The sequence below is a fragment of the Sorex fumeus genome, unplaced genomic scaffold, assembly GCF_029834395.1.
Source record: "Sorex fumeus unplaced genomic scaffold, SorFum_2.1 ptg000072l, whole genome shotgun sequence".
NCBI lineage: Eukaryota > Metazoa > Chordata > Mammalia > Eulipotyphla > Soricidae > Sorex > Sorex fumeus.
The window spans coordinates 5,970,841-5,993,721 of NW_026606129.1; positions in this window are offsets into that span (position 1 = coordinate 5,970,841).

Here is a 22,881-nt window from a genome sequence, read left to right on the forward strand (position 1 = left end):
AGTAACGTCTCCATTTGTCCTTGTCGCGTGCTAGTGTAGCCCAATGGTATCTGTTCGCTCCGGGAACATGAAGGGCCTCAAACCGATCGTTCATCATCTTGACGAAGAAGTCTGACCATCTGGTAGGTGGGCCGCCACGCGGTCTCTTGACATCCCGTGGAATCCAATCAGTAACAGCTCTAGTCCAACGGTCGTCTTTAAATCTCATTACGTGGCCAGCTCATCTGATTTTTGACACCTTGGCAAATGAGACAGCGTCCCTGATCCTTGATCGTCGACGGATTTCAGAACTCCGGATTCGTTCTCTCATTTGAGTGAAACGTGATATTCCAAGCATAGCTCTTTCTATTCTTCTTTGGGAGACCTGAAAAGCGTTCCCATCATGTTTGCGTAGGGCCCAGGTCTCTGAAGCATATGTTAATGCAGGAAGAACAGTGGAATCAAAGAGATGTGCCCGGAGCCAGAGGTTCTTCGTCCTCTTAGCTATTTCTTCGACATTCTTGAAGGCGTTCCAAGGCGCTCTCTTCCTCCTGCGCAGTTCAGGTACCAGGTCATTTCTCATGTTGACCTCTCGACCTAGATACACATAGCTGTTGCATTCGGAGATGGTCGTTCCATTGGGAGCGAATGGGGAATCAGGAACAAGGCTGTTTCTCATAAAAATTGTCTTCGTAAGATTCAGCTGTAGTCCTACCTTTCCACACTCACGGTCAAAGTCGGCCAGCATTTGTGCCGCTTGGCTGATGTTTGGTGTTATTAAAACAATGTCATCAGCAAAGCGGAGGTGGTGGAGTTGCCGACCATCTATCTTCACTCCCATTCCTTCCCATTCCAGTCGTCGCATGATGTTCTCGAGGGTGGAACTGAAGAGTTTCGGTGAAATAATATCACCCTGCCGCACCCCTCTCTTGACATCAACGATCACTTCTTTGTAGAATGGTGAGATCCTGGTAGTGAATCTGCAATACAGCTCACGGAGGATCCTGATGTATTGGGCTTGAATGCCCTGATTGGCTAGGGCTTCAATGACCGCTTCCGTCTCAACAGAATCAAAGGCCTTCTTTAAATCAATGAACGTTAAGCAGAGCGGCATCTTGAACTCCCGAGAAACCTCAATGAGCTTGGTTATCGTGTGGATATGGTCGATGGTGCTGAATCCTTTGCGGAACCCGGCTTGCTCGCATGGTTGTCCTTCATCTAGTGTTCTGCCAATCCTATTCAGGATGACTCGAGTGAACAACTTGTAGATGACAGACAATAGGCAGATCGGGCAATAGTTGCCAATGTCATGGATGTCTCCCTTCTTGAACAGTAGTACGGTCCTGCTGGTTTTCCATTGGGACGGAACCTTGCATTCAGACAGGTAGCGAGTGAAGAGCCGAGCCAGTGTATTGATGAGTACTGACGGCAGGTTCTTCAGGTGTTCAGGTCTGACCTTGTCTGGGCCGGGTGCTGTTTGTTTCTTTACCGACGAAATGGCGTGTCGAATTTCGGAAGGGAGAACGTTGGGAACGACATACCCATCCTGTGGAATTTGGTATGTCGGCAAGTGGACATGGCTATTGAAGAGATTTGAGTAGAAGTCATGGATAATCTTCTCCATTGCCGTTCTGGAGGATGTGATGGAACCATCAGGACGTCGGAGGGCAGTCATCTTGGTCTTATAGTTGGCGAAGGACAGGCGGGTGTTACGAATACTTTTCCCAGCTTCTGCCGCATCTACCAGTACTTCTGCTCTTCTCTCTTTGAGGTCTTCCTTGATCGCATCTCTGCACTGCTTTGCAAGCTCGGACGTTAGTTTGCGGTTGCCTGAGGCATGCGCCAAACCACGCTGGCGAATTAGCTCAAGAGTTTTCGAAGATAGGTGACTTTTTGTGGCTATCTCTCTCTTGGCGTTCCTCGCACATTCATGGAGGTGCTGAACCAGTCGATCATATTCCTCGTCAATGTTGTCAACAATGGCATCTTTCCATGTTGCCGCAATAGTACCAAAGAGTTCCCAGTTGGTGGTCATTCTGGGAGTTCTCTTTTTGAACTTTGCAGCCCTTTCTCCCCGCTCTGTGAAGTAGAATTTTGCACGAAGGAGACGGTGGTCCGATCCCATTCGAAGTTTTGGGACAACGGCGACATCAGTCAGGCAAAACCGTCAATTGAATATGATGTGGTCTATTTCATTGTGGAATCGTCCACCGGGAGACTCCCATGTCCATCGTTTAGATTCTGCCTTCTGGAACTGTGAGTTACCATGAATGGTCTTGGTCGACATGATGAACTCAGACAGTCTCTCACCTTGTTCGTTCCATTCTAGGCCATGGGTCCCGATGTGAAGTTCTTCAGCTGATCTTCTTGGTCCTATCTTGGCATTAAAATCACCCACAATGATCTTGTAGAAGGTGTGGTCTTCTTTATAGAACTTCTCTAGCTCCATGTAGAACTTCTCGAATTCTCTTTCATCATAATGAGATGTTGGTGCGTAGACAACGAAGATAGAAACTGCAGGCAGTGAGCCACATCTATTCCAATGTAAACGTCCGATTCGGGTTGTTAGGCATTCGAATGAATCAATGCTCTTGGCCAAGTTTGTGTTGACAAGGACACTGACGTCTCCAACACCTCTTTTATCCCATGTTCCGAGGAACAATTCTTCTCCAGTGTCGAAAACGGCATGGTGAGATTCGTGCCTTCTTGTCTCGGCCAGACCAATGATGTCGTACTTGATCATTCGCGCTTGTACCATCAGGTCCTCGATGGATGCATCTGATGCTAGCGTACGTGCATTGAAAGTACAGATGATCATTTTTGTCTTCCTTCGTTGTGGCAGCCTACGTCAGCCTTGAGATTTTGTCGGCCTCTCCTTTCTCATCCTTCTCAATGCTGCCATGTAGGTGAAGCCTTCAGGGTCAGGTGAATGAGACCAGTTGTAGTTACTGGTTTTGGCATATCGAATACACAGCGGATAGCTTGCCAGGCTCTTCCGTGCGGGCGGAATACTCTCGGTAGCTTGCCAGTCTTTCCGAGAGGGATAGAGGCTTTTGGGGTGACCTCTAATCACCCTTGTAGGTGTTACCATATTTGAACCCTATCAAATATGGTACGACAATTCCAGAAGATGGGTATTTAGTGTCTTATGATGTGTCGTGCGGCCGCTTGCGGCCGCGCGGGTCCAGAAAGCGTCCTGGAGTGTGGCGACGGCTGGGTAGTGGAAGTAGTGTAGGGTTGATATCAAGGATATATAAAGTATTGGTTGAACTCCACCAGAAGAAAACATCCAACCCCATAAAAAATGGAGCAACAAAATGAATAAAAACTTTCTCAAAAAAGAAATCCAAATAGCAAAAAGGCACATGAGAAAATGCTCTACATCATTAATCATCAGGGAGATGCAGATCAAAACCACAATGAAATATTATCTCACACCACAGAGACTGACCCACATCCAAAAAACAAAAGCAACCTGTGGTGGCACGGATCTGGCGAGAAAGGGGCCCTCCTGCACTGCTGGTGGGAATGCCGACTGGTTCAGTCCTTTTGAAAAACAATATGGACGATTCTCAAAAAATTAGAAATTGAGCTCCCATTTGACCCAGCAATACCACTCCTGGGAATATATCCCAGATATGCAAAAAAAGCATAATCGAAGTGACATCTGCACTTGTTTGTTCATTGCTGCACTGTTTACAATAGCCAGAATCTGGAAAAAAAACTGAGTTACCGAGAATAGATGGCTGTTTAAAGAATCTTTGGTACATTTACACAATGGAGTACTATGTAGCTGTTAGAAAAGATGGAGTCATGAAATTTACATACAAGTGTTACTACATGAAAAGCATCATGCTAAGCGAAATGAGTCAGAAAGAGAGGGATAGACATAGAAAGATTGCATTCATCTGGGGAACATAAAGTAACAAAATAGGAGACTAACACCCAAGAATAGCTGAGGTTTACTCCATGGTACCAGGAGGTTTACTCCATGGCTTGGATGCCAGACACACATGCTAGGGGAAAAGGCAGCTGAGATAGAGAAGGGAGCACCAAATAAAGGCTGTTGGGAGGATCCTCCCAGGATGGGAGAAGCATGCTGAAAGTAGACTATAGAGCGAACATGATTGCCACTCAATGCCTCTTTTGCAAACCACAACACCCAAAAGGAGAGAGAGAACTAAAGGGAATTCCCTGCCACAGAGGCAGGGTGGGAATGGAGGGATGGGGGTTGGGAGGGATACTGGGATTCATGGTGGTGGAAAATGGGCACTGGTGGAGGGATGGGTATTTGATCATTGTATAATTGAAATGCAAGCAAAAAAATTTGCATGTCTACAACTGCACCTAATGGTGTTTCACTAATTAAAAGAAAGAATATTTCTTAATATCCTTACAGGCATTCAGTGCTAAAGCTACATACTTATTATTGTGTAGGTAGCCTGATTTTCACTCTTCCCACTATTTTTGGAGTGGGCTTTGAAAAATTAACTCATCCTCATTTAAATTCATTCAACTCCCCCCACCCCGTGAACATTTTAGAATTATTATCAAATTTTAAATTTTTTACTTGTGTTTGTTTTATATTCCCTTGCCCATGTTACTCTTTGGAGGGTTGGGGAACCAGAACCAGCAGTGTTCAGGGTTTACACCCGGCTCTTTACTCAAGTATCACTCCCAGCAGGCTCTGGACAACCTACAGGGTACCAGAGTTTGAAGCTGGGTTGAACTCATGCTAGGTAAACAGTCTACCTGCCATACTGTCACTCCAGCTCTCATAGCACAGCGGGTAGGGTGTTCGCCTTACAAGCAGCCAACATGGCCAACCCGAGTTCGATTCCTCCACCCCTCTCGGAGAGCCCGGCAAGCTACTGAGAGTATTGGATATGCCAGACACAGTAACAACAAAGTCTCCAATGGAGACGTTACTGGGCCCGCTCGAGCAAATCGACGATTAACGGGAGGGCCTTTTACCTTTTTAACTAATTTATTTTGTATTTTGATTTTTTTAGGGTCACACCTGGCACAGGGGTTACTCCTGTCTCTGCACTCAGGACTGACTCCTGGTGGTTATGGGTGGGGGGGGGGCGTATGGGATGCTGGGGATTGAACCCGGTCAGCTGCATGCAAGTCAAGGCAAACGCCCTACCCGCTGTACTATCACTCCAACCTCCCCATTTTACTTTTTAAATGTTAACGAAATTGTTACTTTTTAAATTAACAAAATGTAGTAGAAGATGTCCTTTTTCTTTTGTTTCCTTTACTACTTTGGTGATTTTATTTTTTTAATTTTGTGTTTTTATTACGATGTTACTGGGCCCGCTTGAGCAAATCGATGAACAATGGGAGGACCGTGACGTGACCGTGTGTTTTTATTGAGATTGTGTGGTTTAGTTGCTATTAATAATGGTTTCTCATGAACGTGATTTTAGCACCATACCCTCACCAGTGTCCCTAACCCTCCTCCCCCTCAACTCCTCTCCCCAGCTCGGCTGTGCATCCGTTCTCCCGTTATGTTGCCTTTGGACCTTTGTTGCTGTTTTGCTGTGTATCTTTAAGTCTCACAAATGAGAGAGATCATTTCTGTATCTATTCCTTTTATCTTGACTGACTTCACTCAGCATAATATCCTCTGGTTCCATTCATGTTACTGCAAATTGCATAATTTTTTTCTTAGAGCTGCATAATATTCTGCTATCTATCAATATACATATATATGCAAAAATATATGTACTTATGTATATACCAGATTACACACGCATATATGCACACACTGGGTTTTGATTCATTCATCTGTAGCTGGGCATTTGGATTGTACCAAATATTGGCTAATGTACTAAGTGTGATGATGAACATACATCTATCCTTTTGAATTAACTTTTTGTGGTGTTTAGGGAGTAGCAACAGTGTTGATGGGTTGTGGTGAGAAAGAATTCTTATCCACTGGTGGTGGGAATGTCTTTCACCTTTATAAAAGGCAGTGGTCAATCCACCCCAGAATAGGATCAAGCTATGATACAAGCCAGCAACATCACTTGTTGGCTGTTTTTACTTTTAATTCTTTGACACAAATACTCATTTAAAGTAATTTGGTCGAATTTAACTTTAAATGCTCTGATGACTTTTATCTGTGTGAGAGTAGGATGTACAGGAAACGGATCTGAATTTACAGTTTAGTTATTTAAAAGCTACCATCTCACAGAGGGGGCAATTTGGACTGTTTCCAAGAATTTTCTTTTCTTTTTCTTTCAAGTTTAAAATATTCATTTAAGACATTTGAAAATAATTAGTTAATCATACCTGTTAACTTTTCAAAGTATCATAGAATATTTTACTTATTTTTATAGTAATTCTTGAAGCAAAGAATAACACAAAATCACAACACAAATCATCCTGTTATTCGTCGATTGCCTCGAGCAGGCCCCAGTAACGTCTCCTTCATCCTAGCCCTGAGATTATATTCAAGGCTCTTTAGGAGAATGAGACCCATCATTGTTACTGGTATTTGGCATATTGGGTACGCCACGGGGAGTTTGCCAGACTCTGCCGTGTGGGCAGGCTACATTCGGTAAACTGCCAGTTTGTCCAAAGTAGGAATGAGAAAATAAGATGTCATAATAAGATGTCGAGTGGCCGCAAATGCGGCCGCGCGGTTTCGGGAGCTGGTTTTTATAAAAAGAAGCAAAGAATAAGTGTAGAATATTGTAGAAAATGTTTGATTCAATGAGTGTTACTTATTTATTTACTGATTTATGGCTTTGTGGCTGGCTGGAACTCAATTCTTATGCATAAAATGCCTAGAATTTACCTTTGAACCACCAATCCGGCCTTCTAGAAAGTTTTAAATCAAGTGAGCACAGCTTTGAAGACTAGGAAAGAGGATATTATTAGCACTACAAGATGCCTTGGGCATCTCTCAAGTGCTATTTGCTTTATATTCCTAAGGATGTCAAACTCTTTATTAAGTACACTTTTGTGTATAATTTATATTTGCATGTGACATATTTTTTCTTGGTAATTCTTGCTAGAACACCATAAACTTTGCTATTAATTTTCATGAAAACAAGTTGGTTTATATTAAATGCACTTCAGTGCACTACTGTTTTATACCTATCTCTTATCGTTGTTATGCCTTTCTTTACTCAGTATATGGACTCATTTGCTGTTCTTTTTATAAGACCTTATGGTGAAAGTTGCTATAATTGATGTCCAGGTTTTTCTCCATTAGTGTATACATTCAAAAATAAAATTGCACCTCTTAAAAAATTGCATTTATCCCTTATGCCTTAAATGATATATTTCAACATAGGTTAAATGCATAATTTTGTCCCCGTTTGTTTTTCTTTTTTTAACAACTGTGATATACAAATTTATTGATAGTTGAGTTTTAGGCATATAATATTTCAACACCAATCCCACCACCTGTGTAGTTCCCGACCCCCAGTGTCTCCATATTCCCCCCCCCCCAACTCAAAACCCCTCCCCAATCACCGCCTGTTAACTGAACTGGCACATTACAAAATCCCAGTGGTTGCAACTTAGATCTCATGTTTTCAGTATTGTTGAGTTTGTGTTTTGGATACATGGCCATCCCACTCACCCATTTCACTAGTATAACTGAAGCCCTGATGCCTGTTCACCCATCATATGCCATTCTCTTCTTCCACTCTTGATTTCTTTGCTTCTCTGTATTTTTTCTCTCACCATATCTTATTCTCTTTTAAGGTGATCCAGGCATCCCCCTTTATTACAGTACATTCCCTCATTCAGCATTCTTTCTGATAGAATACTGATGTCAGTATTCTATAGAATATCTATAGATATCTATCAGTTCCAACCACACTGAAGTAAATTGCATGATTTCATCATTCCTTACAGGTGAATACTATTCCATTGTGCATATATACCACATCTTCATAATCCATTCATATGACATTTGATGGGTAGGTTGAATAAATATCTTAGCTATTCTACTGAATGTGGCAAAGAATAATGATCACACATGTCCTTTGGAAAGAGTGTTTTTTATGTCCTGGGTGTAGATGTCCAAAAGTGGATTTGCTGTGTCATATAGAAGTTCAATTCTAAGTTTACTAAAAACTCTTCATACTGTTTTCTAAAGGGCTTATACCAGACAACATCTCTACCAGCAGTGGATAAGAGTTCCTTTTCACTACAACTTTGCCAACACAGATTGTTCCTACTAGTTTTGACATGTGCCATTCTCACTGGTATGAGATGATACCTCACTGTCATCTTGATTTGGATTTCTGTGATTATAATTGATGCTGAGCATATTTTCTTCTGGAAAATGGGCAGAAGGGCTTCTGCCCATTTACCTGTCTTCTCTGATAGTATCTTTTCATTTCTTCTACCCATTTTTGATATGGTTTATAAATCTTTTATTGATCATTGTATTTATATATTCTGGATATCAAATATTTATCACTGGAGCGATAGCACAGCGGGTAGGGCGTTCGCCTTACAAGCGGCCAACATGGCCAACCCGAGTTCGATTCCTCCGCCCCTCTCGGAGAGCCCGGCAAGCTACTGAGAGTATTTGATATGCCAAACACAGTAACAACAAAGTCTCCAATGGAGACGTTACTGGGCCCGCTTGAGCAAATCGACGATCAATGGGAGGATCTTTACCTTTACCTTTATCTGATGTGTTATATGCAAATACTTTTCCATTCACCCTACTTTTAGTTTTAGCCTACATTTATTTTTCCAGGAAACAAGCTCTTTGATTTTATGTAGTCCCATTGTTTATTTTATATTATTGCAGGTGGGGATGCTCAGGGATAAGTCCTGGCTCCTCACACAGGAATCAGGGGACCATATGGGATGCCTTGAATTGAACCCTAGTCAGTTGCATGCAAGGCAAGTGCCTTACCTGCTATACTATTACTCTGACCCTAATTTTTAATTTTATTGCCTTTGCCAGTGGTATCAGATCATTGAAGTTATTTTTGAGGTTAAAATCCTGAAGTTCTCTGCCTATATTTTGCCTAATGTATTTATTGTTTGTGTTCAGATATCAAGGTCTTTGATCACTTTAAATTGTCTTTAGTGTAAGGTTTAAGATAGGGATCCAACTTTAATTTCTTACATGCAGTTTTAGTTATCCAGTTTTTCCATTTGTTGATTTGAAGGCTAAGAATAGATTATGAGGCTAATGAGAGCTTCATTGTAAAGAGACTATCTTTACTTCATTTTATGTTCTCAGCTCCCTTATAAAAATTAACTGTCCAAACATTGAGCCCATAACTCAATGATTCATCATTTTATCATTGAGTATTCATTTCTGATCCATTGATCAGAGGGCCTATCTTTATTCTAGTACCACACAGTTTTGATTGGTATAGCTGTATAATGCAGTTCCAAAATAGGTAATGAAATATCTACCAATTTCTTATTTTTCAGTATGCCTCCATAGGCATATTTGTGGTCTTTTCTGATTCCATGAAACTTTATACTTGACTCTTATATGACTGAATTTGAATGAGGATTTCTTCACATACATATGATAAGTTAGGTAGAATAGTAATTTTAATAATATTGATTCTTCCAATCTATGAGCATGGGATATTTTTCTATTTCCTAAAATTTTCTATTTCTTTATTCATTGCTCTCCCCCCATTATTGAATCACCATAAGATACACAGTTATAAAGTTATTCATGATTTGGTTTAAGTCATACAATGTTCCAATACCTGTCCCTTCACCAGTGTACCTTTCCCAAAGTCCCCAGTTTACTGTCTTCACCCAAGCCCACACACAGCCTGCCTCTACGGCAGAAATGTTTCTTCTCTGTTTCTGTCTCTCTGCCTCTGTCTCTTTCTTTTTCTTTCTAGGCATTGTGGTTTACAATGCACATACTGAAAGGTTATGATGTATATCACTTTACCTCCTTTCAGCACTCAGTTCTCTTTCTTTTTTTTTCATAATCTTTTTAAAATTTATTTATTTTTTAATAGTGAGGCACCATGAGGTACAGTTGTAGACTTACACATTTTTGTGCTTGGGTTTCAATTATACAATGATCAAACACACATCCCTCCACCAGTGCGCATTTCCCACCACCACGGATCCCAGCATCCCCTCCCCCCCCCAGCCCCCATCCCACCCTGCCTCTGTGGCAGGGCATTTCCCTCTCTCTCCTTTTGAGTGCCATGGTCTGCAAAAGAGGCATTGAGTGGCAATCATGCTCGGTCGACAGTCTACCCTCAGCATGCTCTCCCATCGTGGGCAGATCCTCCCAACACCCTTTATTTGGTGTTCCCTTCTCTTTCTGAGCTCCCCCTTCCCCTAACATGTGTGGTTGTCCTCCGGGTCATTGAGTAAAATTCCTGGTACTAATCTCTGCTATACTTGGGTGTTAGTTTCCTATTTTGTTACTTTATGTTCCCCAGATGAATGCAATCTTTCTATGTCTATCCCTTTCTTTCTGAGTCATTTCGCTTAACATGATACTTTCCATATAGTACCACTTGTATGTAAACTTCATGATCTTTCATGACTCTTTCAGTTCTCTTTCTTAAGTGATTATGGTATAGATTTCCCACGTCTTTTGTTAGGCTGATTCCTAGATCCTTGATGTTTTTAGATTCTCTTTTAAATGGGCCTTGATTGCTTTCTCTTTGGATTCATTTATTGTACATAAAAATGTAACCACTTTTTGTGTATTAACTTTGTACCCAACCACTTTGTTGTATTGGTTTAATGTTTCTGAGAGCTTTTGTGTGGACTCTTTAGGGTCTTCTATGTGGATTATCATGTAATCTACAAATAATGACATTTTGATGTTTTGGTTTTTTGCCCAATTTGAATCACTCAGATTTGTCTTTCTTGCCTGATTGCTGTAGCCAGGATTTCTAATACTATGTTGAATAAAAGTGGAGAGACTGGACATGCTTACCTTGCACCTGTATCAGAGGGAATTCTTTCAGTTTTTCACAGCTGTTATTATGTTGAGGAAGTTTTCTTCCACCCTTCTTTTTTTGGGGGGTTTTCTGAAGAATGGACATTGCATCTTGCCAAAGGATTTCTCTGAATCAATTAATATGATCATATGATTTTATCATTTCTTTTACTAATATGGTATATTATGTTAATTGATTTATATCTGTTGAAACATTTTTGCATATCTTGGATGAATCCCATTTGATCAGTGTGCATAATGTTTTGATATGTTGTTGGATTTTAAGCTAAGATATTTTTAAGAAATTTTGCATTGATGAGGGAGATTGGTTTGATTTTTCTTTTCTGAAAGTGTCTCTCTCTGCTTTGGGTGTTAATGTAATCTTAGCTGAATAGAAGGTGTTAAGAAGGATTCCCATGTCTTAAATATTTTGGAAGAGCTTAAGGAGTAAATGCAGTAAATGTTCTTTGAAGGTTTGATAGAATTTACCACTAAACCAAATTTGACTGGGACTTTTGTTCTTGGGGAGACTGTTAGTTACTGTTTTAGTGCCCTTACTTGTGATTGGCCTATTTAGGCTTTCTCCATTCTCCTTGTTCAGCTGACGAAAATTACATGACTCTTAGAAACTGTCCATTTCTTTATGGTCCTCCAGCTTAAAGAGCGTAAGGTTGTTCTGAAACACTCATTGTAATTTCCTCCTTTTTCATCCCTGATCTGATTTGAACATTTTCTCTTTTTTACCTGGTGAATCTTGCTAAAGTTTGATCTATCTTGTTTATTTATTTATTGAAGAACCAGTTCTTGGTTTCTTTAATTCTTTGAATTGATTTCTTGGTATCTATGTTGTTGATTTCTGCTCTGGTTTTATCATTTCCCTCCTCCTACTACTTTTTGGATTCATTTGTTGTTACTTCTCCAGATTTTACAGATGTGTTTAGGTTGTAGATTTGGGCTTTTTTCTCTTAACATAGGCCTGCATTTCTATAGATTTCCCCCTTCATACAGCTTTTTCTATATACCATAGAATATGCTAGCTGTGTCTTCATTCTCATTAGTTTCAATGAATCTTTTTATTTATTCCTTCATTTTATCTTTGATCCAATTGTTTTGTTCAGCATTCAAGTGTTTGACACTTTTCCCATCTTCTTTCTGTGGTTAACTTCTATTTTCATAGCATTGTGGTCTGAGGAGGTAGTTGTACAATTCCTATATTTGTGAATTTATATATGTTTGAGTTGAAACTTAATAGTGATCTATCCTGGAGAATGTTTCATTTGCTTTAGAGAAAATTGTGTATTCTTGTTTGGGGGAGATGTAGAGCCCTGTGTGTGTGTATATATATATATATATATATATATATATATATATATATATACATATATATATATATATATATCCATTCCCAGTTCTTTCAGCTTCTTGTTTAGGGCTCTTACCTTTTTACTGATGTTCTGTCTAGTTCATCTGTCTACTGAGGTAAAAGGTATGTAAAAGTCTCCTATTACTATTGTGTTTCTGTCAATGTGTTTCTTTAGGTATTTTTTAGGAGAAGCTTTACGAACTTTGCACTTTGCTGAGCCTTCATTTAGTGCGTATATGCTGATGACAGTATTTCTTGTTCCATTGTCCCTTGCCCAATAAGCAGTATCCATTGTTGTATCTAATTGTTTTTCTATATACTGAATGGAATTTTGTCTAAGCTTTGCCAGCTTTTTTTTTCTGTCTTCCATTGGGGCTTGTATGATACTTTTTCCATCCTTTCACTTTAATTTATTTATCCTGTGAGTTTAGGTGTGTTTCCTATAAGCAGTAAATGGAAGCAAATAGATGTATTTTCTTTCCTGGTCCATCCAGCTACTCTCTGCCTTTTTATAGGGTAATTTAATCCATTGACATTCAGAAAGATTATTGACATAAAGGGCTGTATTGCCATTTGTGTCTGTGCTATGTGTGTGTGTCTGTGTATTTGTGTGTGTGTGATTCAGGTATTTTTGCAATGTTTTAGTAAGCTTACTTTCAGTAATTTTTGCAAAATTGGTTTAGCTGTGCAGATGCTGTCAGTTCTTATTTGTCTGAAAAGATTATTATCCCTCCTTCATGTCTAAATAATAATTTTGCAAGTTAGTGGACTCTAGGCTGGAACTTTTCCAGTCAGCACTTTGAATATACCATTTCACACTTTTCTGGCTTGTAAGATGTCATATGAAAGGTCTGTTGCAATTCTGTGTTTTTTCCCTTATATCTGTGGGTTTTCTTCTCTCTTGCTGCTTTAAGGAGTCAGTCTTTGTCTTTTGATTTTACCAGTTTTATTACTATGTGTCTTGGGGTTCTTTTGTTTGGGTCTATTTTTTTATGTGTATGTGGTACTCTTTGGGACTGGGCCTTCTCCACCCAGATCCCCTATCTTCCAGTAGGTACGTGTCACACCCACCAGCTGCCGCCAGTGCCAGGTTGATCCCATCAATGGCCAAGACGAACAGACTATAAAACCCAGCTCCCAGAAGCGCGTGACTGCATTTGCAGCCGCTCGACATCTTATCTCGTTTTTCCTTTGGAGAACCCAGCAGGCTACCAAAAGTATCCTGCCCACACAGCAGAGTCTGGAAAACTTCCTGTGTCATACTCAATATGCCAAATACCAGTAACAATGATGTCTCTCATTCTCCTAACCCTGAAAGAGCATTGAATATGGCTCTTTTAAAATCTCAGGGCTGGGAAAAAGGAGACGTTACTGATGCCTGTTTAAGGTAATCAACGAACCACAGGATGATCGTGATTGTGATCGTGATCGTGGTACTCTTTTAGCCTCTTGAGTCTGTTCAGGGGCCTCTCTAAAGGTTATTAGGAAAGTTCTCAGTTATTATTTCTCCCACTAGCCATTCTTGCCCTTCATCTTTTTTCCTCTCCTTTTGTTATGCCTATGATTTGAAGGTTATTCTTCTGGCTATTATCTATAATGAATCTTACATTCTCTTCTATTAATTTACTTTCCTTTTTTTCACTTTGTTATTGGTGATGGCTAATATTTTGTCTTCAATATCATTGACATGGTCTTCTTCATGTTGAATTCTGTTGCTGTGACTTGCCATTGTATTTTTTTTAGCTCCTTCAATTCTACTTGTAAGGACTCTTTGATACAAGTGATCAGTTTATCAGTTTATCAGTTTAAAGATAAACTGAATCAGTTTATCTTTAAGTTGGCTGAAGTTTTCTTCCAGTGATTGCTTTTGTTTCATGGCCATTGTTTCGAGTCTCTCATCATCATCTGAGGCTTGAAGGTTTATTTGAGCTCTGTGATTTGTAAGATTTCTGCCCCTGTCTGCCACAGCAGGTGAAATCCATTGTTTCACCGTTGTTCCTAAAAAATTTGTGAGTTATATCACTTGAGTTTCAGATTGGCAGATATCTGAGAACTGATTTTTTTAATCAAGCATTGCTATTAATAATCTATTAATCTAACTATGTCTTGTCCTTAGAATGTTACTTCACTGGTCATGCATTCAGTGTGTTATATTTTTGTCTGTATATCACTTAATCACTTAATCACTTAATCCCCGTTATTCATCGATTTATTCGAGCGGGTGCCAGTAACGTCTCCATTCCTCACGGTTGCGTGCTAGCGTAGCCCAATGGTATCTGTTCGTTTTAGGAACATGTAGAGCCTCAAACCGATCATTTAGGGTCTTGACGAAGAAGTCTGACCATCTTATAGGTGGGCGTCCACGTGATCTTTTGATGTCTCGTGGAATCCAATCAGTAATGGCTCTAGTCCAGCGGTTGTCTGTAAACCTCATTACATGTCCAGCCCATCTGATTTTTGATGTCTTGGCAAATGAGACAGCGTCTCTGATTCTTGAGCGTTGACGAAGATCAGAACTCCGGATTCTATCTCTCATTTGAGTGAATCGTGATATTCCAAGCATAGTTCTTTCGATTCCTCTTTGAGAGACCCGAATAGTGTTCTCATCCTGTTTTCGTAGGGTCCAGGTCTCTGAGGCATATGTTAATGCAGGAAGAATAGTGGAATCAAAGAGATGTGCTCGTAGTTGGAGGTTCTTTGTCCTTTTAGTTATTTCTTCAATGCTCTTGAAGGCATTCCAAGCCGCTCTCTTCCTCCTGCGTAACTCAGGTGCCAGGTCATTCATCATGTTGATTTCTCGACCTAAGTATATATAACTGTTGCATTCGGAGATGGTGGTTCCGTTGAGAGCGAATGGAGCGTCAGGAACAAGGCTGTTTCTCATAAACATTGTCTTCGTAAGATTCAGCTGTAGTCCAACCTTTCCACACTCACGGTCAAAGTCCGCAAGCATTTGTGCTGCTTGGCTGATGTTTGGTGTTATTAGAACTATGTCATCAGCAAAGCGGAGGTGGTGTAGTTGCCGACCATCTATCTTCACTCCCATGTTTTCCCATTCTAGTTGTCGCATGATGTTCTCGAGGGTGGCACTGAAGAGTTTTGGTAAAATGGTATCACCCTGCCGAACCCCTCTCTTGATATGGATGATTACTTCTTTGTAGAATGGTGAGATCTTGGTAGTGAATCCGCAATAGAGTTCACGAAGGATCCTGATGTATTGAGTTTGTATGCCCTGATTGGCTAGGGCTTCCATGACCGCTTCCGTCTCAACAGAATCAAAGGCCTTCTTTAAATCAATGAACGTTAGACAGAGCGGCATCTTGAACTCCCGAGATACCTCAATGAGCTTGGTTATTGTGTGGATATGGTCGATGGTACTGAATCCTTTTCGGAATCCAGCTTGTTCACATGGTTGTCCTTCATCTAGTGTTCTGCTAATCCTATTCAGGATGACTCGAGTGAATAGTTTGTAGATGACAGACAATAGGCAGATTGGGCGATAGTTGCCAATGTCGTGGATGTCTCCTTTCTTGTATAGTAGTACAGTCTTGCTGGTTTTCCATTGGGATGGAACCTTGCATTCAGACAGGTAGCGTGTGAAGAGTCGAGCTAATGTATTGATGAGTACTGATGGTAAGTTCTTCAGGTGTTCAGGTCTGATCTTGTCTGGGCCAGGTGCTTTTTGTTTCTTTACCGACGAGATGGCATATTGGATTTCGGAAGGGAGAACATTGGGAATGACATATCCATCATGTGGTATGTGGTATGTGGGCAAGTGGATGTGGCTATTAAAGAGATCTGAGTAGAATTCATGAATAATCTTCTCCATTGCCCTTCTGGAAGATGTGATAGATCCATCATGATGTCGGAGGGCAGTCATCTTGGTTTTGTAGTTGGTGAAGGACAGGCAGGCATTACGAATGTTTTTCCCAGCTTCTGCTGCATCTACCAGTACTGCTGCTCTCCTGTTTTTGAGGTCATCCTTGATGGCTTTTCTGCACTGTTTTGCCAGTTCAGACGTTTGCTTGTGGTTGCCTGAGGCACGTGCCACGCCACGTTGGCGAATAAGTTCAAGAGTGTTCGAAGAAAGACGGTTTTTTGTGGTTATCTCTCTCTTGGCATTCCTTGCACAATCATGGAGGTGCTGAATCATTCGATCGTATTCCTCATCAATGTTGTCAATGACGGCATCTTCCCATGTTGCTGCAACAGAGCCAAAGAGTTCCCAGTTGGTGGTTGTTCTGGGAATCTTCTTCTTAAACCTTGCATTCTTTTCTCCTCGTTCTGTGAGGTAGAATTTTGCACGAAGAAGACGGTGGTCTGATCCCGTTTGGAATTTTGGGACAACAGCAACATCGGTTAGGCAAAACCGCCGATTGAATATGATGTGGTCTATTTCATTGTGGAACCGTCCATCGGGAGACTCCCATGTCCAACGTTTAGATTCAGCCTTTTGGAATTGTGAGTTACCATGGAAGGTTTTGGTTGACATGATGAACTCAGACAGTCTGTCACCTTGTTCGTTCCATTCCAGGCCATGGGTTCCGATGTGGAGTTCATCGACTGATCTTCTTGGTCCTATCTTGGCATTAAAATCACCAACAATGATCTTGTAGAAGGTGTGATCTTCTTTATAGAATTTCTCCAGCTCCATGTAGAATTTCTCAGTTTCTTTTTCACCATAACTGGATGTTGGTGCGTAGACAACAAAGATAGAAACTGCCGGTAGTGAGCCACATTTATTCAAGTGTAATCGTCCGATTCGGGTTGTTAGGCATTCAAATGAATCAATGCTTGTGACTAAGTTTGTGTTGACAAGGATACCGACACCACCGACGCCTCTTTTATCACATGTTCCAAGGAACAGTTCTTCTCCAGTGTCGAAAACAGCATGATGGGATTGATGTCTTCTCGTTTCGGTCAGACCAATGATGTCGTACTTGATCTTTCGTGCTTGTACCATAAGGTCTTCAATGGATGCAGCAGATGCCAGCGTACGAGCATTAAAAGTACAGACAATCATTTTTGTTTTTCTGCGTTTTGGCAGCCCATGTCTGCCTTGGTGTTTTATCAGCTTCTCCTTCCATATCCTTCTCGACTCTGCATAATCAGGGCTAGGGGAATGAGATCCATTTATTACTGGATTTGGCATATCAATTTGGTCTATTTGGCATAGATCACGGATAGCTTGCCAGGCTCTGCCGTGTGGGTTGGATATTTAAGGATATTTAAGGTATCCGGAAAATTATTAAATAAATAGTCGCGCGGCCGCGAATGCGGCCGCGCGCTCCCAGGAGCTTGTTGTGATAATCTTTGGATCCTGGCCTTTGTTGGGGTTACACGGCAGTTGGAGGGTGTAACAATTTTTGTCTGTATAAAAGGACTAAAATAGACGTATTTGAGGAGATATATAAGACCCAAGTCCCTTGGAATTGGTGGTAATGAAGGGCCACTTTAGTGTCTGTGAAGTTTTGTGTGTAATAAGGGTATATGAAGGGCTTCCTAGGTCTGGGGGGCCCAGGAATAGGTCACAGAGAGTGCAGAAGTCCTAAATGAATATTTTTCTTACTGCCATTTTTTATTTCTTCTGGGATACATTTGTTATTCCGAAATACATTATTGTGAAGAATTTTGAAGTCTTTGTCTATCCTCTCTCCTTTTCTTCATATGATGATTATGATGATGGTGATGGTTATGATAATGAAGCTTCTAACTTATGCAAATATCACTACACAGAGAACACATTCCTTTTTATAGTTTTGTACTTGTTGAGGACTATATTACAATTTTGAAAAAATTTAATTTTAAAGTTGATATCTATTATTATTATTATTATTATCATCATCATCATCATGGTTAGCCATAATTAGAGGTACTCAAGACTTAATCCTGACTCTACACTCAGGGATCACTCTTGGAAGGACTTAGGAGACCCTAAGGGATGTCTGAGATCAAAGTTGGGTTGACCATATACAAGCCCTACTCACTAGACTATTGCCTCAGCCTCTAATTCATTTTTCAAATGTTATATTTAGCATTGTGTGTCTTAGAATATGTTTCTTAATTTTGTTGATCATATGGCCTCTGTTTTAATTTTTTAAAAACTTTCTCACAAGTCATGAGCAAAATAGCAGTAAGTTCTGTTTCAGTGTATCCATTACAGGTGAAATTTCTTTAATATCCTTTTTCTGTTAATTTCTCTTACTAGGATCCAGCTATTTAATTTGAGTACTAGTAATGAGAGTAGATATGTTTGATTATTTCTGATCTTTAACTAAATTCTTTGTCTTTCATCATGGAGTATGCGGTGGTGATGGATTGTTGCTTGTAGACTTTATTATTTCTAGGTACATTACTTTTGTAGTGATTGTACAAAAAGTTTTTAATCATAATAAGGTATTAAATCTCATCAAAAGATTTCTGCTTCTACTGAAATAATCATATCATCTCTATCTTCATATAGTGTATGTGGTGTCTCATATGTAATGATTTGTATATACTAAACATTTTTGCACCCTAGAATAAGTTCTACTGGCTACGGTATATGATTCTTTTAATGTATTGTTACTGGTTTCCCAGGATTTTGCTGAGGATTTTAGGCACATGAAAAATATGCTCTTCACATCTTATTAGGAAAATGCAAATCAAAACAACAACAAAAGGCTGCCTCTCATCTGTGACAACGGCTATTATCCAAATACAGGAAACAAGTGTTGAGAAGAATTCAGAGAGAAGAAAACCTTTATATGCTGCTGGTGGGGATGTGAATGGGAATACCCATTATGGAAAGCAGTATGGTGATACCTCAAAACAATTAAAACCAGAAATTCCATACATTCTAGTTATCCTTCTTTGGAATCTTTACCTAAAAACATGCAAAACAAGTGATCTGAAGAGATACAGAAATTGCCATGTTTATGTAGCATTATTTGTCATAACCAAGAACAGAAACAAACCAAGGGGCTCATCGTCAGAGCCTGTGGCATCAGCCACTCCCTTCAGGTCCCAAAAATAACATGAGAAAGAAGAATGGCAAATCTCCTCTATGTCTGAGTGGGTGAAATCCTCAAACCTTATCCTTGAAAATTCCCATCCTGATTGGGGTGTGCCATCAATACCCACAAGCCCTCTGGTTTCCACCTCTCTAGGCTCAATGAACAACACCTCCAGCTTTGTGAGGGCTCTTTCTTGCAATGGGTAAGTATTGGGGCTTGTCAGTCTCCAAACTTAAGTGAACTCATATTCATAATGAAGATTTTTATGGATTTTTCTACGTGCACTATTGATTCTGTTTCTCAGAAGACCCTAACTTCCTACATCTTTTTGAAAGAAACTACCCATCAATCTAGAAACTCTAACTCAGTGAAATTACAGTGCCAGACTAACAAAAACAAAGATAATTTTTCTTCATTTGTCTCACTGATGACATAAAGCTGTAATCCAGCCAATATCTTAATAGCAGCCTGGCGGGACCATAATGACCAGGGCCAGCTAAGCCAATCCTAAACTAACCCATGTGAGATTAACTAATAAGTATCGTCCTCAATGGTTCTATTTATGTCAATCGCTGCAAAAGTTTATTAAAGAAATGCATAGTCTATTATTGTTCCTTTATCCCTAGTGATACTCTTTTGTCAGCAATATCAGTGTCAGGTGGTTTAATGCTAGTGCTGTCAGCTTTATTACTCTAGGTGTTTGTTTGCACCTTAGAACATCTCACAATTTGTTCCACTTCGAATCTCTTGTGCCCTCATACTCAAAGCATATATTTCTAGGAAATACACTGTAGTTGCTTATTAGTGTACTATCAGGAAGAGAAATTTTATTTTTCTTAGGGGTCGTTTATTCTATTGGCATACTTCTGCTATTCAATTTCACTCTGTTCATCTTCTCCTAAGTTCATTTTTCTCTTTTATTCACCTTCTCTGCATAAAGTGTTAGTGTTTTTCTCATTTATTTGTGCATTCTTTTTACTCTTCTATCATTGGATTGATGGATGTTAAATATTTATTCTTGAATTAGAAGTTTAATATAAATAATTATTCATGTCCAAGACAGTCCCATTTATCATTCATTATTTCTACCATTGTCATGCATTTCATTATATATAATATTTCAAGCCCTGTGGAAATTAATAGTTTTTTTAGAGTCAATTTTCATTACCCAAGCAACGTTATCTTTTCCGTCACTGTTTTTCTCTCCTCCATATATGGCTCTTGTGCTTTATGTGCACACCCCCACCTTGATGAAAACTGATGATAAGTTTTCATTGCCTGCTTGGAAATGTTACTTCAGTACTTCAGTGAATATGAGCTTAGGGTTGACAGCTATTTTATTTCAACTGAAGATGCTATTTTGTTGTCTTCTGGCTTCCGTTTTTATGTTAAAAAGTCAATTCTCCGTTTCAGCATGACTTTTTTTAAAAAGTCTTTGGTGCTTTTTTGTTTGTTTGTTTTGTTTTGTTTTGTTTTTTCCCCAAGTCACAGTAGCTAGACACAGGGCTTATTCCTGGCTCCTGCTCAGCCGGGACATGTGTGGCACCAGGGGACTGACCTGGCAAGACGAGTCCCTTAATCCCTGTACTATCTCTCCAGCGCTTAGGACGACTTTTTTGAAGATACTAAGTACCGTTTACTTCCTCAATCTAAAGAATGCTTTTCATAACTTTTAATTTTAAGCAGTGTTAGGATGTTAAGTATGACATAATCTGTTGCTTTTACTTTAGATACACTGTTTTGACTTCTAGCATTATTTTCAGACTTTTTGTTAGTTGCTGATGTATTTCATCTATTTGAAAATCACCGTCACCATCCTTTCTACTCTTTTTCCCCTGACTTTCAGTGAAAAGTCCCCGGGATGCCAAAAGAATTATACCACAGGGCCAGTGTTTAAGAAAGCAGTTAGGATGGAGAAGGGATCACTACGACAATGATAGTTGGAAATGACCACTCAGGACAAAAACTGAGTGCTGGAAGGTAAAGCGATATGCATGAGACCCTTTTAGTAATAGTATTGCAAACTGAAGTCGATGCTGCCCCCTCCCACCTCACCCCACACAGGTGCCTTTTGCAAGGTGGGGAGGAGGAGACAGTCACTTTCTCTAGGTCCACCTCTGGCAAGCTGGGAGGAGCTGGGAAGGCTAGAACTGATGAAATCTGCCGAGAATCTCTTCATGGCGTAGATCTTGAGTTCTGCCAGCCCCTCAAGGTGGCTGTCAAGGCACTCCTGATGTCTGCTTGGTCTTCTCAGCACAGGAGTTGATCCCACCACCCAATCTCTGGGGGAGCCACGGACTCAGGCTAGAGAGAGGAATTGCTCTTTGCAAGAAAGGAAAGTGAGTCTGAGGCCCTACCCAGGGTTTCCTGGTCCTTATCTTTTCTCACAGAAAGGGATTTCAGAAGTAGATAGACAGTGAAGTAAAATAGATTTTATTTGGTGGGTTTTAGGAAGGGGAAGGAGGGAGAAAAAGGAGAGAGAGAGAGAGAGAGAGAGAGAGAGAGAGAGAGAGAGAGAGAGAGAGAGAGAAGAGCGTGTTTAAGAGAGAACATGTGTTTTTCCAAAGGTGGAGAGAGCACTAGTACACAATTCAAGAGGAGAGATGCAGAAGACACATGCGTTCAGCCATGCATGCACTCAGCTATGTGGGCACAAGCAGCACATGGGTTCAGGCATCGTATGTTCTCCCTTCCTTTTTTAAAGGTAGTTTTTTTTTTTATAAAACATTTTTTAATAGTGAGTCGTCATGAGGTACAGGGTTTCTCTAACTTGCCCCCATGTGGGGCTTCTACTTAGGTAAAAGTATCTACCTGCCTGCATACAAAAAAAAAAAAATGACAGGGCCTAAAAGGAAAATGAGAGAGAAAGGGGGAGGGGGGGAAACAGAGGAAGAGAGAAAGATAGAGAAACACACAGAGAAACACACAGAGAGAGAAAGGGAGGTAGAGAGAGAGAGAGAGAGAGAGAGAGAGAGAGAGAACCTGCTATAGAGTCAGGCTGTTGGGGAAGGACTGAGGAAAACTGGGAACATTGGTGGCACGAAATGTTCTGGTGACGAGATGGGTGTTGGAACACTGTATGACTGAAACTCAGTCATCAACAATTTTGTAACTACATTTCTCTTGGGGATTCAATTACAAAACTAGATTTTAAAAGAAAAATATAAAAGAAAGCAGGCTTAACTCTGCCAGCTGAAAGGTAAGTACTCGAGGGGCAGGATAACCTTACTCAGTGATCAGCAACCAACCATGGTGGCTCCACAGAGAGCCCCTGGGGAGGCCTTAAAGCCTGACTCTGGGACCTGCTTCAGGATGACGCGGTGCCTTTTCCTAAGAGAAGCCTGGGAGGAAGTGGTTAGAAACTGCAAGGGTTTCATTCAGCTTTCCCGCCCTGTGCCCTACCAGGCTGGTGGAATTCAGTGCTGAGGCAACAGAAAGCAGTTCCCTTGCTGACTCCTCCAGAGGGGAAGGGCATTTAAACCACAGAAGCAGAGAAATTTCCATGAGCAAATGCCCTGAGGCTAGAGAACTGAAGTTGTTATTAGGGCTTGCAGGTCTCCCAAGGGTCATCAGGTATGACCCTGAGGACTCCAAACATCAAAACATTGTTGGGGCATGGA